General features: G+C 47.2%; 1 long non-coding RNA gene across 1 annotated transcript in view; it reads right to left on the bottom strand.

Annotated features, from left to right (window-relative positions):
• LOC115084823 overlaps nucleotides 1-8008 on the bottom strand; it is a 40669-nt gene extending 32661 nt beyond the window's left edge. Inside the window, exon 1 of the long non-coding RNA XR_003854653.1 lies at nucleotides 7307-8008. This is a non-coding gene — a long non-coding RNA (uncharacterized LOC115084823). The remainder of the gene's footprint in view (nucleotides 1-7306) is intronic.
• Between the last annotated feature and the right edge of the window lie 4232 nt (nucleotides 8009-12240).

Here is a 12240-nt window from a genome sequence, read left to right as displayed (position 1 = left end):
GTCCTCACCAAATGCAGAATAAGTGACCACAAATTAGAAATAGAAATATGCAGACAAAAACTCTGCTCTGTTGTCCAATCCAGATTCAGCCCTTTCCTCCTGTTCTCTGTAGACAGGAGGAGAGGGGAGAGAAAAAGAAAAGAAGGGATTAGATTAGGGAGGAGAGTGACTATACTTATTTCTGCAGTGTCTTCTCCAGGCTCAGCCCCCTTGCCTCCTGCTCCTGAAGACAGGAAGGGAGAGACTGGATTAAGAAGCAGAGTGGCTCTTCTATGCTATGCTTTGTACTCTGTGCTCTAGGCTCATTCCTTCTCCTCCTTTTCCTTGAATACTGCCTGGGAGGGAAAGTGCTGGAACAGGCAATAGAGGGCTGTTCTCTGCTGCCTGAGATTCCTGTAAGCTACTCCAATGAGCCACCCGCATTGCAGGGCCCGAGGCAGCTGCCCTTTTGCCCATAGGTAAAAGCAGCCCTGGGAAGAAAAATTATGGACGTATCAGATTATGGTGACTCAGCACCTTGACAGCTGTGTAGAACTTTGCTTCTATCCTAAGGCTGGGCAGATGATGCCGAGAGCGTGCTGTACTACTTGACCCCCATGCCAGCCTATCCTCCTCCTCCTGTTCCTGGGGGCTTCCTGTTTACAGCAAATAACATGCACTGCAGATGGGAAGAAGAGAGACAACCACAGGGACAGGAACACAGTGCCACTATTGCTGCTGATCTGCAGTTAGGAGATGGGGAAGAACAGAGGGCAGAGTCCAAGGGGAAGGGGTACAGAGACTGAGGGGAAGGGGTACAGAGGAGGGATCGATAGGGTAAAACTAACCTGTCTCAAGGCAGGCTGCAATGGGGTAGAGCAAAGGATATAGGAGATCAATGTGTGAATGCAAGAGGGTAGGAAAAGGGATCCAGAGAAGAGGTGAAGGGCTATGATGGGGGGTGGTGAAGGATAGAGAGGTGAGAGGAATAGCTGTGAAGGGTTAGAGAAGGAAAGGAAGGCACAGATGAATACCCATTGGAAAATCATAAAAGTGAGTGCACCTAGCAGAGACCTTCTCCCAGTAGATGACTGCAAGAGTTTTGGGGCTCTAAAGGGATGAAAACAACTGCTTTCTAACATGTCAGCGTGGGAGCTCTATGGATTTAGATGGACGAATCCAACCCATTCCTAGTGTTAGGGCCAAATGAGTTCTGGGGGTTAGAAGAATGGACACAGCTCCCTCCCAGTGTGGGACAGCAAACACGCCAGGGGTTAAAGGGATGGGGGGGGGGGGGACAGAGCGAGCTGCGGGGTGTTAGAGAGATGGAAACAGCCCCCTTCCAAGGTGGGAGAGGGATTGCTCTGGGGGGCCTGAGGTATGGGAAACCTTGCTGCTCTATCACGGTGTAATGGGGGAACTATGAGAGGAGAAAAGGCTCCCTCTTCCCCCTCCCCACTGTGCCTGCCCAAAAAGACAATGGAAAGCAGTAGTTACTGAGATGACTGTTGAACCCTTGCTTTGGCTTTTCTGCCCCGAGCAAGACGACCATTGCATTCCTGCGAGTGCTGATCAGGGGTTGAATGACACAACTGATGACTCTTGGCTATTAATTCTTGCTGATAGAATGAGCTCCTTGTTCTCTCTCCCCATCCTACAGTCGCAGAGGAATTACAGGACAAGGCACCCAGGAGATTTTCTTCTCTCTGTCTCTTAACTCTTTCCCACCCTGCCTTCACAGCAGAGGGAAAAGGCGGGAGCTCTGCAAAACTCTGCTCTACTATAACCGAGCCTCACAATCTATCTAGCCGGCGAGAAAACTCTTCGGGGGTTCCACTCAAATAAAAAAAAACGGGGGTCCATCATGTGTACATCCCTAACATACATCTACTAGGGCTACGCACCTCTAGGAGCTCTACAGATATAGATTAAAATGTCTTCACCTCTCTTCTTCCCTTTCCCTACTCATAGTGAGACGTGAACATAACCAGAAAAAGAATGCCAAATCTACACAAAGGAGATGATGATGGACTCCCAGACGAGAGTGAAAAAACAATAATGTTTGTGCTCATTTCCCCTTTACCAGCATACCTGAGGAATAAGGTGCAGATACATAGCCCATCTTCCCGCATTGGATTAAGAGATCACAAAGCCCTGGGTAGCTGCCTTTGTCATATTATTGAAAGAAAATTGAGAAGGATAATGAAGGGTTTTTGCCATCATGGATGTGCTTCCACTTTGCTAAAACCCAATTCGAAAGAAGCCTGGTGTCTGTTTCTGTCATTTCCTGCAATGTATTCCTCTGTTAGAGTAACAGTACTGTAAATATTACCCCCTAAATCGAACAAATCCCCTGGTAAATCAACCGATCCCTTCCCGAGTCAGTGAGGGGATTAAACCTAAAACATATGTCAGCCCTGGCTGTGACACGTCCTTCTGATTCCAAGCACCAATAGGCACTTCCAGGTGGTCAATAAAACTGTATGGCTAATGCCTTTTTGTGATATTTTGCCAACATGACTGTCCCAGAAGGGAATCTGGGAGTTGCAGAGGAACTGCTGAAAAGGAAACTGTCCCCCATGGAGAAGTTAGCTAGAAGTATGCCACCTCAAACAAATCAAAATCTGTTTGCTTCAGATTGACTATGATGTCATAAAAATGACCTCATGCATACACACACACTGCATAAAGCAATCGGGTGCCATTCTGTATGATGTTATTTGTGAACGTATTCTAGACATAACTGCTCCTGGGGGTTCTAGAGCATTGCAGGAGACACAACTTCAATCAAGTTAACAATAAAAATCTGTACTCGATACAGGACATATATCAAACATTTCTGTATTGTTTTTTGTTAAGAACACAATGCAGGCCCAGGTGGAAATGGTTTTCAATAAGAAAACTTTCAGTGACTGTCATGTGCAAATTTATAAACGCATCATGGGGAGAAGCTTCTTTTTACCCGGTGAATTCAGCCTCCCCACACACATTGCTCCTAGAGTCCAGAACTTGTTTAATGCTAGCCAGGATTCTGTCACATCTTTTTCTCTGTATGTAGCAGTAATTTCTGAATGTGGACCTCCTATTATATAAATGATAATGGGGGGGGGGGGGGGGGGTTGGCCTAAGCATTCCTACTCTTTGCTGTGGCTCCCAGCTCACATCTCCTCGGTCAGTGGGTTCAAATCCATTTTCATACAAATTCAGTTACTGCCCCAAGAAATCCAGACTAGAGCGCTGAGCACGAGTTCTTCCTGAAGCTGACAAAAATCAGGTGATGACCAGCGTCCCGTGATCCCAGCTCCTACGGTTTTTCACTCAGCGCACAATCGAGCTATGGAATCTGCTACCAGAGGACGTGGTCAAGGCAACTAACATAGCGAGGTTCAAAAGAGGGTTGGACAAGCTCCTGAAGGAAAAGTCCATGAACAGTTATTAGCCAGGTAGGCTTGGGAAAGCCAGTGCTTAATCCCTGGGACTGAAACAGAGCCAACTGTTCGGGATCTGTGTCAGGTACTTGCCACCCGGCCTGGCCGCTATCAGAGACAGGGATGCTGGGCTTGATGGACCTTGGTCTGACCCTGCATGGCACATCTCATGTTCTTATCTTCTTATGTCCTTACTCAAGAGTGAGTGAGGAGAGGCAGAAAGGTATGAATATCACAGGTTTATTTATTTGGGGAGCTCAAGGCCCACACATGCCCCTCACTTAGGGCAGCCACAGAGTCAGAGAGCTGCTGTAGCAGAATCAAAGACGGGTATGGTGTGTACTGGCAGCTGGAGTGCATGTCACTGCCACCTAGTGCCCGGAGACAGCATTTACAAGTTTGCTGAATACATCTTACATTGTAGCTGCACCAGGACATGAATTATTATCTACTATTTTTACACCAAACTAATTATGGGAAATCCTGCACTGGGTATAGCTTTATTACCTTTAGAACAGCAGTATTAGCTGCTCTAGATTCTTCAAACGATCAGCTTAGATCTGCTATGTCCTCTGTCAGGGTCTCCTTTTCTTTTTTTTTTTTTTTTTTTTTTTTAAATCTTGATTATTCTTGTTGCTTATATGTTTACACTGTTTTGAAAATAACCGGTGTGCACTTTTTAGTATGACAAAAAGGCACCCTAGTGACAAACCCAGCCGGCAATGTCATGTGAGGTCCGATGCTGGCAGTTGTGCTATGGGAGGCCTGCGGGGCTCTGCATGGCAAGGAAACGCTGTGTGGCTGCTCCTACCACCAGATGGAGAAGTCAAGCGAGCAGAGAACCCCTTAATGCTTTTTAGATGCCCCTCAAATGTCTCCTCATAATGGGGAGGGGGGGTGGTCTATCAATAATGTGCTGACCTATATTCCTGGCCTGTACCTATGGGGTTCAATTTCAAAGGGCTTGACGCCCATAGAGCCCTGCTCGTCACTCCCCAATCTAATCCTACCTGACGTGTGCCTGCGGTTCACCAGAGGAAGCTTTTTTTTCCCCCCTTCTGGTTTCCCTTTTCAGCTACCTTGGCTTTGCTTTCTCCTGGGGATTTCCCAGGTTCGGAAGCTGGTCTGCTTTTTTTTTCCCCCTTATGAAATCAGTTCTCTCGTTTCTTTTTTTTTTTTCTTTTTTTTAACCCTGCGTAGAGTACCTTTCTCTCCTCAACAGCCCATGCTGCTCTCATTTTTCGTATTGGTCATACGTGACACAAGATTCCCGCTCCAGCCAGACTTCTTTGCAGTTTAATGACAGAAAGGAGCTCAGGGTTACTTGGGGAGAGAAGAGCCTGGGCCGCTGTGTAGAAAAGGGATTGCTGAAGCTGCTGGGAGAGGAGAGCACGGGGGATACAAACCCGAAAAGCACACGTAAATGCAGTTAGTGTTCTAAAAAAAGCACTAAATAAGTTAATAGGCAACGAGATACCCAAAAGAGAAAGCAAACGGGAAAGCCTCTGTTTGTAACAACAGCTTTACCATTGAGGTCCCTAAATGGAGATCACTTTTCCTTAGCAGCATCACAAGTTGGTGCTAGCCGTTTGAAGCCAGTCATCTTTTCAGTGAGAAAGCCCCAAATAATTTCCCCAGAGGTCAATATTCAGCAAGCCAACGAGCAAGACATTTATCTGGGTAAAGTTACCTGGATATTCAGTGGAACATACCTGGATAAGCGTCCCCCCGAATATACCCAGATAAAGTTACCCAGACGAAGTTATCTGAATAACTTTAGGGCAGGTATTTCTCCAATTAGACTTACCTGGCTAATTTTATCTGGGTTGCATTGAATACCAGCGCTCCACCCCCTAAAATTTCACCTTGCCCCCCAGAACTCATCCATCACCGCCTCTTTTTATATCCAGCTATATTTTGTGCAGGTAATGAGTTCACCAGACAAAATGTAGCCATACAGTGGGAGGAAAATTCAAACCTCCGGTTTTGTCCAGGTATTTTTAATAATTACCCAAACCCTTTAAATCTCAACCTCACAGTTTTCTTAGCTCTGTAGAGGACGTCCCACCTCCCAAGACAAACAAAAGGGTCAGATTTAAGTTTGGGGTGAAAGCAGAGGGTGCCGGAGGTACAAAAAGCCCACTAGCCAGCTTGCTTGTACAGTTTTGGAATGGGACATCTTCCGGGCCCCATGGTTTAATGCCCTGCACTTTCTGGCAGAGAAAAAAAAAGTCCTCAGGAAAAAAATGTTGTCAGATCAAAAGCTTGTACCAAAGGCTGTACAGGATTCTTTCCTGATTCTTGAATGTATCCCTTTCAGGCAAAAGTCCTGTAGTGCTTACTGTGGGCAGGCAGGGGGAATCCTGCAGGGTCCTCTCAGGAGGAGACACCCATTCTCCCGCTAATCCCTCTGAGTCTGGTCTGAGATAAGCCAGTTTGGTAGGCAGGAGAGAGAGAGAGAGAAGTCAGCCCTGTGAGCTTATGTTGCTGCTACTTCTGTACCTGGCCCAGAGAGCTTATGCTCATCTCTGGCCCTTCACCCATATGAAAGTTCACGCCAGAGAAGTGGATTTACGATGTCATCAATGCCATCCGCCCATGGTGACAGCTGCATTTTGCTTACTTATTTTTCACTCCTGGATGGTGCTGCATGTCTCCTGCAGGCAGTGCTCACAGCAGGACAGGAACTGCTGCACGATCAGCTGCAAACATTCAGTCTAAAATTGCTGGCCTAAGGGTGGTTATGCTGGTAATTACTCTCTACGTCACTTTAACTGAACAATAAAGTCTAATGTAAAAGTTTGATACGTGTAACTGTTGACTGCAGATCGATTGCTGCGCACATATTCTGCCCACATGATTACCGCCTGAGACAAAAGCGGTTTTCCTTTCAAGTGTCCCTAATAGTGCTAAAAATCACCATATAAAATAAGTCATTCAATTTGCCTCTGCCTCCAGCTGCTCTGTGACCTCCTGCTCTCATCTGCCCAGTTTATTGATTAAAATCCCTTTCCTAAACCTTCAGTTACTGCTCAGAGAAAATGTAATGGAAAGCTCAGGATGTGTTCCATCAGCTGATGCCATCAGACAATGGAACAATCACTGTATAATAATGCCAACAAGTCGCCCAATGCTGGCTTCCTGTTCCATTTTCATTGTGTTGCAAATGAGGGTCTGATTCTTCAAGAGGATTCCTTCTATTTTCTGTCCATAGGAAATACCCATGATAAATCAGGGCCTGATTAACTTTAAACCACTAGACCACCACGCAGACAGACGTGTGGCTAAGGAGACCTAGAGCAGGAACCACAGGCAAGCAACTGAAGTTCTGATTGCTACAGAGGGACTGTTACCACCAGCATGGCACACCTTTTGTTAAAGAACCCAATTATTATCTTTCTGAAATAATTCCTCCCCCTGCTCACATCCTTTCTAAAGAAGCACTTTCCTCCCTACCTTGGTCAATAGCAGCTGAAAGGAGGTGCAGGGGAGCTGGGGTTCGTTCTCCCAAGCAGCACATGCATGGGTTACACCCAGTCCCCCTGGTATAGTGAAAACACACAAGCAAACCCCCAGTGATTCTGTCTCCTGCTTTTCTAAGAAGGTGGGTGGGGGAAATAGGGAGTTAGCGCTCTACATTGGATTAGGATGGGAGATTAATGAAAGGAGGTGTGGGGGGAGAGGGATAGATATGAGATTACAGATTAACTGTTTGGTGCCTGAACGCATGATTTGCCAGCCTGGTAGGATGTGTAAGAAGTAAACGAAGGGAGATCAGCACCTGCAGACTCAAAAGAGATTTTCCGGAAATCCAACAAACCTCCCTAAAACCGGGTTAAGTGGTTTCACGATGGCCTGTCTTCTTTCTTAAGAAAATAAAGCAAAATATTCTTTCTCACCCTTCCGCCAGCCGACAAGAGATTCCAAACTCTGCAGCCACTTTCCTGTTCCCCGTGGTAAAGCCATTTTCACCGGGCAAGTTGCAGCCTACGCCCCTCCATGTAATGCTCCATGAAAAAAATGGAATTGTCCCCTCTGTGGGGCTAGAGGGCAGGATCCAAGAAGCGAGGAGGCACAGGCGATAACATCCAGCTGTGGCCACACTGGAAAAGCACCCCCTGCGCCAGCCCCGTGCTCCTCAGCAAGGAAAAAGAAAAGCCCTCGCCCACCTGGGGCGGGTGCCATGGCCCACCTTGAGTAGCTATAACCATAGACCTGAGGCTCAGGCCTAATCTCCTGCTGGTCAGTTTGGTCCAATTTCTACTGCACGTGTTTCCTCTCGTTTGCTTTCAGGGTTGTCCCAAGCGAGGGAGGCTGGTGGATGCTGCAGGGGTTAGCCAGGCTGTGGCAGGGAAGGGAAGGCAGGACGCGCTGTCCGGGATGCTCTGGCCCCTGCTGGTTTCCAGGAACGTGCTGCTGGTAAAGCCGAGGCTGCCACTGCCCCTGCGCCCTTGCAGCAGGCCTTTGGAAAATGTGTCCTTATGTTCCTGACAGGCCATGGAGGGTTTTGCCTGCCATGGCTGGCCTGCCAATCCAGGAGGGGAGGCCGAGACCCTGAGGAGAAGGCCAGACAGGGAGCTGTCATTCCCTCTGCTTCTTCTCTCGTCTGACGGCCAGCAGCAGCCTTTTTACAGCTTTTTATGTTTTTAATCACATGATTCTAATTCACCTGGTCTGAACAAAGAGGATATACAGCAAAAGGGCCCAAAACAAGAAAGAAAAGAGAGGAGGGGGAGAGAAAGAAAGGGAGGCAGTGAAGGGGGAAGACGGGCTTATCAAACTTCCAATTCATAGCTCCTTTCCTTAAAACACAAGGGTGATTGTTATTTTGTTTTTTAATGTCTGTCCCGAATGCTTTTACTGTATGTAAGATTTCATTGTGGCCGCTGCACTCTCCAATAGCCACGCCAAAAAGACAGGACAATACTAGTTCTATGTGCGAGGCCTCGAGCCGGCACAAAAGCTTCCAGTGTCCGTTGTCTGCTGCGACAGGGGCTCAGGTATTTGCAGCAAGCATGTGAGAGAGAGAGAGAGAGTGTGTGTGTTGTGTGAGCTCATTCATGTTCTTGCTGATTCCAAGCATGGACCATTCCCCTCTGCACTCAAAAATTAAAACACTCAAAGACCCCTCTTGACCTCCACTGACAAGTCAATCTTGGAGAGATACTAGGAATGACCTCAATGGCCCTGCAATCCAAGAAAGACCAAGGCTGAGGGTAGTTTTCAAAGAGTCTTCTGCATTTTACGGGCAGAAGTGACCTGTTGTAAAATTGCCCGCCAGATATATGCAGGTAAACTTTGGCATGTATGCCATGTTTGCATGTACGTTTACCCAGATTGAGCATAGGCAATGGGGGGGGGGGGGGGGGGAGAGGGTGGAATTGGAGAGGGGCTTGTATTTACGCACATAGAGATCCATCTTCAGAGTCATTTAGCTGGATAACGCAAAAGTTATTCGGTTAAATGCCAGCTTTTCAATATTTCCCCCACTTATTTGGCTACATTTTAGTTGGATAAAGCAGAGTTGCTTACCTGTAACAGGTATTCTCCAAGGATAGCAGGATGTCGGTCCTCACACATGGGTGACGTCTGATGGAGCCCAGCACAGTAAACCTGTCAAAGTTTCTTGAACTCTTAATGGGCCTCACTGAGCATGCCCTCACATGCCATTATAGTATGCATCCACACAGGCTCCCTTCAGCATCCACACAGGCTCCCTTCAGTCTTGTATTTAGCAAGTAAGATGAAAAATAGCGTGAGGACCGCCATCCTGCTGTCCTCAGAGAACACCTGGTACAGGCAAGCAACTCTGCTTTCTCTAAGGACAAGCAGGATGGAGGTCCTCACACATGGGGAAACCCTAGCCTCAGGTGGCCCCCACCCCCAATGAGAAAAAGGAGAAAAAACAATAACAAGTGACAAAACGCACAGCAATATTTTTGTTGGCAACAAATCTTTTTTACATTTTTAAACTTAACCTATGAGGAGCAGCCTGGAACAAAAACAAGGGGCCATAGGAGGGAAAGGAGTTGGGTTCTAAACCACAAACAAGCTCTGGAAGACAGACCGGCCAAACTTACTGTCACGTCAGCTATCCCTGTCCAAACAGTAATGTGAAGTGAACGAGTGGATGGAACCCCACGTCGTGGCGTTGCAGATCTCCTCCATGGGCACTGATCACAGGTGAACCACAGATGCTGCCTTGACTCGGACAGGGTGAGCTTTGACAAGGCCCACCAGATTCTAGCCCGCCTAGACGTAACAGAAGGAGATGCAATCTGTTAGCCAATTAGATATAATCTGTTTGGCAATGGCTATCCCTAGGTTGCTTGTGTCAAAAGAAACAAAAAGTTGGGTGGACTTTCTATGAGCTTCAGTTCACTCCAGACAGAAGGCCAAGGCTCTGTTGCAGTTCAAACTGTGCAGTGCTTGTTCACCTTGGTGAACAAGTGGCCTGGGAAAAAATGTTGGGAGAATGATTGACAGGTGAAGATGGAATTAGGCAAGAACTTAGGATGGGTGTGTAAGACCACCTTATTGTAATAAAATGTGGTATATATAAGGTGGATAGGTTACTAGAGCCTGAAGCTTACTGACTCTGCTCGCCAAAGTGACCACCTCCAAAAACATGACCTTCCAGGTCAGGTACTTCAGGTCACAGGAATGCAGTGGCTCAAAGGGAGTTGTCATCCGCTGGGATAGAATGACTTTGAGATCCCAAGACACAGCAGGAGGTCTGACGAGAGGTTTCAAACGGTGCATGCCTCACATAAACTGGACAACTAAAGGCTGCACTAAGGTGAACTCATATGAAGTTGTTCTTGAGACCAGACTTAAATGTAGAAGGTAATCAAACAGTTTTTTGTGTGGAGCAGAAAAAAGGATCTAGGGCAGAGGTTCCCACCCTGTCCTGGGGACCCCCCAGCCAGTCAGGTTTTCAGGATATCCACAATGAATATGCATGAGAGAAAATTTGCATGCACTGCCTCCATAACATGCAAATTTTCTCTCATGCATATTCAGGGTTCGAGTCCCGCTGTCACTCCTTATGACCTTGGGCAAGTCACTTTACTCTCCATTGCCTCAGGTACAAAAACTTAGATTGTAAGCCCTCTGGGGATAGAGAAATACCTACAGTATCTGAATGTAAACCGATGTGATATCTCGATTGAGATTGAAATGTCGGTATATAAAAATAATAAACAAATAAATAAATAAATAAATTATGGATATCCTGAAAACCTGACTGGCCAGGGGGATCCTCAGGACAGGGTTGAGAACCGCTGATCTAGGGTCTTTTGCTCATATTACACAGCAAACTTCCGCTACTTAAATCCACACAGTCTTCTAGTTGAATACTTCCTTAAAGCTAGAAGAACTCAAGACACATCGTCAGACAATTAAAGGAGTTATAAAATCAACCTCTCAACATCCAAGTGGTGAGCAACAGAGACTTAACATTAGGTTGAGACAGTCTGCACTGTTCCTGAGTGATGAGATTTCAGGGAGTCCGCTATCTGATCGGTTCCCTGATGGACATCTCCTGAAGGAGCAGGAACCAGATCTTTCTCAGTGAAAAGGGGACTAAGAGAATCATGGCGTCCCTATCCTTTTTGAACTTCAAGAGAGTTTTTGCAATTAGCAGGATTGGAGGATATGCGTACAGGAGTCCTCTGCTCCAATTCAGGGCAAACATACCTGAAGCTAGTTTACCACATGCTCACTTACTGGAACAGAGGAGCGGGACCTTCCTATTCCGAGGGGATGCTAACAGATCCACCACCGGTGTGCCCCAGTGATGGAAAATCTGATTTGCTACCCTTTGGTTGATGGACCACTCATGGGTTTCCAAGGACCAACTCAGCCTCTCCACAAGAACATTCTCCTCGCCTGCCAGGTATTATGTTCAGCAGCTCACAGGACACCCCCACATGCCGCCACACTCACTCTTGGGCTTCTTCATGGCAGGAAACGCTGCCCATTGCTGTTCATGGTCTGGAACACCACCACCACAACATTCTTCCAGCTGCTCCTCCTAAGACATACATGTACCCGACTTGCCGGCTCTTTAAGGGACTGTGAAGGGAAAGTTCCCACAGCACCCTTTGATAACATCACAGGCGCCTGCCTATATAACTTGAGCCCAGACTCTTCCTCGATGTCTCAGCATCAGGTCCCCTGGTGTTCCTTTGTGTCCCAGTGAATGTTGCTAGTTGTCTCTATGTTTTGATTGTTCCCATTCCTGCCTCTTCTCCACCTTGTCCCTGCCCTAGCTTTGTCTGTGCCTTGTCCTTGCCCTGCCTTGTCCCTTCTCTGTTCCCCTGTTTTCTTTGGCTTGACTCTCTGGTTCTGACCCTGGCTTGGATCTTGTCTTGCTGTCTGCTGCCTGCCCTGACCATTGGTTTGGATCTCATCTTGCTGTCTGCTGCCTGCCTCAGCCCTCGCTTGGGCTCAGACTTTGTTTTCCTGGATAGCCTTAGGGACCCATCTAAGACATGCTGGCCACCAGATCCCAAGGGTTCAACCTGCAGGGGAGGCAGCTGGTAATGGTATAGCAAAGCTCCAGCCGGTCCCACCTAAGGGCTTCTCCACTAGCTGTTGGTGCAAGTCTGGTGGTTTTGCCCACTAGGTGGTGCCAAGCACACTAGAGCACTAAGGGTTTACCTTTCCTGCCAGTGCTACACTAGGTATATGGCCCTGAGCATCATCTCCTGAGAGATCGCCTAGCTCCTGACACAGGAGATATGATCCCGTACCTACTGCTTGTTGATGTAGTACATCACAACTTGGTTGTCCATCTGGACAAGGATAACTTTTTTGGATGGCCTATCAT

Source organism: Rhinatrema bivittatum, chromosome 2 (genome assembly GCF_901001135.1).
Source record: "Rhinatrema bivittatum chromosome 2, aRhiBiv1.1, whole genome shotgun sequence".
In the NCBI taxonomy this organism is placed as follows: domain Eukaryota; kingdom Metazoa; phylum Chordata; class Amphibia; order Gymnophiona; family Rhinatrematidae; genus Rhinatrema; species Rhinatrema bivittatum.
This window is presented reverse-complemented; position numbering and strand designations above follow the sequence as displayed.